Source organism: Neophocaena asiaeorientalis, unplaced genomic scaffold (assembly GCF_003031525.2).
Source record: "Neophocaena asiaeorientalis asiaeorientalis breed wild unplaced genomic scaffold, Neophocaena_asiaeorientalis_V1.1 scaffold146, whole genome shotgun sequence".
Taxonomy (NCBI): domain Eukaryota; kingdom Metazoa; phylum Chordata; class Mammalia; order Artiodactyla; family Phocoenidae; genus Neophocaena; species Neophocaena asiaeorientalis.
The window spans coordinates 308778-314930 of NW_020172676.1; the positions used below are offsets into that span (position 1 = coordinate 308778).

The 6153-nt window shown below is 34.8% G+C and overlaps 1 pseudogene; it reads left to right on the forward strand.

Moving 5' to 3' along the window:
• Positions 1-3427: 3427 nt before the first annotated feature.
• On the forward strand, positions 3428-5717 carry LOC112396137 (phosphatidylinositol-glycan biosynthesis class W protein-like; annotated as a pseudogene).
• Positions 5718-6153: the final 436 nt, after the last annotated feature.

The window sequence follows — 6153 nt, forward strand, 5'->3', positions numbered from 1 at the left end:
TAAGCATAGAGGAGGGACTCTTAGCATACCCTGGAAGGTTTTAGGATGTTTTTTATATGACCTTTGCCATTAACAAAACCTATCTCAAGTATAAACGTATAATTACTTGTATAAATTCATTATTTCTAGACTGCAAGGTCCATGAGGATGGTGAAAAAGTCTATTTTTGACAGCTTTACCTCCAGAGTCCAGCATAGTACTTAGCACACAGTAGGTACTCTGTTTGTTAACTAAAATAGCAAGTAATATGAGTTCTGTGTAAGCTGTGATCAAAAGATAAGTTAACATGTCAATCTAAAACTCCCTAACTATCCCTCCCCACCACCATTTCCCCCAGATAACCGTAAGTTCTTTCTCTAAGTCAGTGAGTCTGTTTCTGTTTTGTAAATAAGTTCATTTTTGTCCATTTTTTTTAGATTCTGCATATAAGCGATATCATACAATATTATTTAAAATGGATAACCAACAAGGACCTACTGTATAGCACAGGAAACTCTGCTCAATATTATGTAACAACCTAAATGGGAAAAGAATTTGAAAAAGAAGAATAGATACACGTATATGTATAACTGAATCACTTTGCTGTACACCTGAACCTAGGACAACATTGTTAATCAACTCTACTCCAATACAAAATAAAAAGTTAAAAAAAAAAAGATAAGTTGAATTAGCTGGGCAAAAATGTTTGCTGGGAAGGGCGAAGTTGAAGTGAAAGAAAGATGGGGTAGGATATTTGTGATAAGGCTATGTTACACTGAGTGGAGATCACAAGCCAAGGTATGAAGCCTGATACGTGTGGGGTGCCACATGTGATATAGTTCCAAACAGGGCATTCCTGGAGATGGAAGCTTGAAAGTTAACTAGGGCTTATCCACAACATGATAGGCTATGTTTCCCTTGGTAAGGAGCTAAAATCCATGCCTGAAGGACAAAGACGGCATAAACTTGCACTAATACTATCACTACCTTTTCAAATAAACCAAACAGGCTTAATTATTTTGTCACTGATCAAAGCACACTTTCATGCTGAGCCAATATGGTCTCTGAACAATGGATTTAAGCCAAAAATAGAAACCTTTTTTGCTGAGCCTGTTCAGGACAAAGAGAGGCTGTACAAGTTTTTCACGAAGGAGTAACAGCATCAAATGTGTGGTTTAGCTTACATTTTGTGTAAGGTTGACAAGAGATACTGCATGCAGTGAGATAATTTATGAAGTAAATCTAATAATTTATATGAAATATAAATAAAATATTCTATATTAAGGAAAAATGCCATGTGGAGCCTTGTTTTGTAACTGTTGATTAATTTATCCATTGCCATTTTGTCAATTTTCTAACATATTTATTTGTTCAGTTTTTATAATTTCTTCCTTCTCCTTTTTACTCCTTTGTAGTAGAACTTATTGTTTATTTTAATTCTATAAGAAATTGTTTTTACTGTCTATATACTCAGTAAGATTTCAAGGTACTGGACTTCCCCTCTGGAAATTGGGTTAAATATTTTAATATCTACAGTCTTTTATATGTGGCTTATTCCTTTAAGTCTTCTGTTAGAACATTCTCATACTACATGAGCTGCCCTAGATTAAAACAGAGCTTACTTTGGGTATAACTCATTGATTAGTATTTTCTTATGGAAACAAATAAAATACATCCTTTTAAACAAATTCCCTATGATAATTTTCATTTTACTTGTCTGGAGAGAATGAAATATGTTTATTAATATTACCTCCATTTTAAATTATTTTTCTTTATTAAATATAAATCTGCATATATTCTAAAGAAAGGTTTACTATGTGTTTTAACTCTCAGATATAATTAATTAATTTTATTCCAATGCATTTTTCTTTCAGATAGTTTTGATGAAAGGGAGAGCAACTGCCTGCATACATTATTTTTTTCATTTGCAATGTTTAAAAAATGGAGGTGATAGAAAGATATTGTCTTACAAAAATGTATCGCACAGAAAACTAGAACCAAATGCCCAAAGACTGTCAAACAAAAGCTGTAAATCAGAGGTTGAAAGTTTGATTTCACAATTTTCTAATATTTACCACTTCACAATCCATCATGAAGTTGTTGATCTAAAAAAACCTAGGATCAGGCATCTAACAGGTTGCAGCTTTGTTCACAGTATTTCCATAGCAGTGAGTTTTCATTTTTCTACTTAAAGATTTCCAAATATTCATGCCTAATTATACTAGTACAGTACCATATCATTGATCAAATTTTTTTTCCCATAATCATTTTAACAATAACATCTAAATACTTCAATTTAAGCCTTATTCATTCTTTCCTCAACAAATTTTTCAGTGTCCTTGAATACAATAAGACGTAAATAGTCTGTTTCTTATGACACTTTCACCCACTAACTTTAGCATCATCAATGGATCTTGTATACAATATTTCTTTCTCTGGTATTTGCCTAATGGAAATTTCCTATTTCCATTGTTCCTTCTACATTCTACTTTAAGAAAGACCTGCTCTTCTCCATTATTTTTTTCAATTATTCATTTTTATAAGGAGGATCACGAATATTTATATTAGTCCACAGTTTATCCATAATTTGTATATCCATAATTTATCATAAACTGTTCAAAAATGAATATCGTTATTTATTTTGTTGTCCAAATTGTCCCAGATTTGGCCACTGCGATCTTCATGTTGGTGCTAGTGTCTTTTTTTATGACTTTACCATATTTTTGAGCACTTCATTAATTAGCATCCTGATGTTCTAGGCTTACCTTGTAATTCACCTAACCTCACAAGATTTTTCCAAGGACCCCTGATTTTTTTTATTGGAAAATAGTGTTTAGAAAGCAAGGTTTGGATGGTAGTTGTGCTCACTGCCATTAGATACTGTTCCTACATACGAACATGTACATCTATATATTTCTGTCTACCCATTTGTGTGAGTGTGTGTGTATGTGTGTGTGTGTGTGTAATCACATTGATAACTCTCATTCCAATCTACCACTACAGGGATCACTCTAGGCTTCCTCCTTTCCTTATTTGTAATTGTTTTCTCTAATAGTGTGAAACCTGACTGTCATGCACAATATTTTTACTTACTGTAGTGACACACGTAAGTAAAAATGAAGATGTTTCAGAATCACAAATTCTCCTGTAAGAAACAAATTTATTAACTAGAGTTAATAATCAACTATAGGGCTTCCCTGGTGGCGCAATGGTTGAGAGTCCGCCTGCTGATGCAGGGGACACGGGTTCGTGCCCTGGTCTGGGAAGATCCCACATGCCGCGGAGCGGCTGGGCCTGTGAGCCATGGCCATTGAGCCTGCGCGTCCAGAGCCTGTGCTCTGCAACGGGAGAGGCCACATCAGTGAGAGGCCCACATACCGCAAAAAAAATAAATAAAAAATAATAATCAACTATATTTCAATAAAAATTTTTTGAAAAAAAGATTAATATGGAGTAAGACCAATAATTTGTCAAACCACTGACAGAACGAATTAGTACTCAGTTACAAAATATGTCAACTATGTCTTCAAATTAATGATTCCTAATAGTATTTTTAATTTAAATAAATATGTGAAGCAAAGGACTTTGAGCCTGTGATTACTTACATATCCTACTCATCTTTAAGAATTTAGCTGAAAAAAATTGGGATGAAAAAACAATAGAGAGATAAATAAATGTAGACACAGGCATACATCATTTTCTTGTGCTTTGCTTCATTGTGTTTTGCAGATATTGCTTTTTTTACAAATTGAAGCTTTGTGGCAACCCTGTGTCGAGCAAGTCAATTGGCACCATTTCTCCAACAGCATGTGCTGACGGCAAGTCTCTCACATTTTGGTAATTATCATAATATTTCAAACATTTTCATTATTATTACTTTTGTTACGGTGAGCAGTGATCAGTGAGCTTTGATGATACTATTACAATTGTTTTGGGGCACCACCAATCACACCTATATAAAATGGCAAACAATCAACAAATGTTGTGTGTGTTCTGATTGCTCCACCAACAGGCAGTTCCCCCATCTTTCTCCCTCTCCTCAGGCCTCCCTATTCCCTGGGACACAATATTGAAATTAGGCCAATTAATAACCCTACAAATGTTTCTAAATATTCAAGTGAAAGCAAGAGTCACACATCTCTCACTTTAAATCCAAAGCTAGTACTGATTAAGCTTGGTGAGGAAGGCATGTCAAAAGCTGAGATAGCTGCATCAGCTGGAAGCACTGCTTGGAAGGCAGAAGCTTACATGGCTCTCTACAGCAGGGCACCGAGACCACCAGGAGCACGTGAGGAAGAAGAAAAAATGTCTTCTGTCCTCTACTCTGTAGAGGAGGCTGTACTCTGTGTAGAAGGCTCCTGATCATTCTCTCACAGCATTTATGTTCTTCTTCACATACCTGGAGAACTCTGTTCTTCGTTCACTTTGCTTTCCTAATAATTCCTCTAGTGATCACTTTGACCATTTTCTCTTCATTTGTCCTCTTCGAGGACCTCGTTGTAATTATCTTGGGGGCAGGGCTGCTCTATGAAATATACTGCGGGAGAACTTTCTATGCCAGAATGCCTGTTCAGAAAATCCTTGAAAAATTCTTGGAAGTCAGTCCCAGCCATCTCTGTTTCCGTGTAATTAACAGTGCATTTATTGCTGTTGCCATTTTGACTGTGGACTTCCCACTTTTTTCCAGAAGATTTGCCAAAACTGAGCTCTATGGGATAGGAGCAATGGATTTTGGAGTAGGAGGTTTTATTTTAGGGACTGCAATGGTTTGTCCAAAGGTTAGGAGAAAATATACAAAAGGGTCCAGACTTTGTTATCTTACAAAGTCATTGTACTCTGTTTGGCCATTACTTTTCCTAGGAATGGGACGATTAGTCATTATAAAATCCATAGGCTATCAGGAATATTTAACTGAGTATGGAGTTCACTGGAACTTTTTCTTTACCTTAATAGTTGTGAAATTGATAATATTAATGCTATTGATTATTTTTTCCCTAAATAAATCCTGGATTGTGGCCATCAGGATTACTGTATTATACCAGCTAGCCTTTGATTTTACCCCACTGAAACAGTTAATTTTATATAGCACTGATGGCAGTGGCACAAGGGTTGGTTTATTAAATGCCAACCGAGAAGGAATAATTTCTACCTTGGGGTACATGGCAATACACATGGCTGGTGTTCAAACAGAGTCATACATGCTTAGAAAAAGATCACACATCAAAGACTGGATAAAAGTAGCATATTGCATTCTACTGACAGCCACTGGCCTCTTCATATCTCTTTACATAGTTTAGGTAAATGTAGAAGTAGCATCTGGAAGAAAGGCCTATTTAGCCTTTTGTATTCGGATAGTTGCTTCTTGCCTGATCCTTCTTAGTAGTTTATTACTGGGTGATATAATTTTGAGTTTTGCCAAGTTTCTAATTTAAGGGGCAGCAGTACCATGTTCTTAGAAACTTATCCAGTCACCTACTGCAAATAAAAAGCATTCAGAATCTCTAGTCTCTGAAGCTGAAAGAAAGGAACCCATTCTTTGTTTAATCACAGCAATGAACAGAAACCAGTTAATTTTCTTCTTGCAGTCAAATGTAACAACTGCCCTAGTCAACCTGTTGGTAGATACATTACACAGCAGTACCTTGTGGGCCTTATTTGTGCTCAATCTCTACAGGTTTACCAACTGTTTAATTATATATGTGCTACACTTGTAAGATAAGACAATAAAATTTTGGTGATCAATACGGGTAGCATATGCTTTGAGCAATATTATATTTTTTTCTGTCTAAACGTATACTTTTATTATGTTTTTTGAATTTTATTTTACTTTTTTATACAGCAGGTTCTTACTAATAAAAACCTAACTGAGAAATATTATTTTAGTGAGGAAGAATAAATATAAAATATGAAGAAAATGGGCTTTTGGCAACCCAGGGTTAACTGTATTTCATTATAAAATTAAGTTTCACTCCTACTCTAACAGTAGTGATGCTTAATATTTTAAATGTATCTCAACACTATGTAAAACAAACCAATACCAAAGAAACATAACCTTGTGACTTGTTAGAATATTTATAAATTTCAGTATATTTTTCTTTTTTAAAATTTTTTGTGGAAGTCTAGTTGATTTACAATGTTGTATTGGTTTCAGGTGTGCAGCAAAGAATCAGTTAT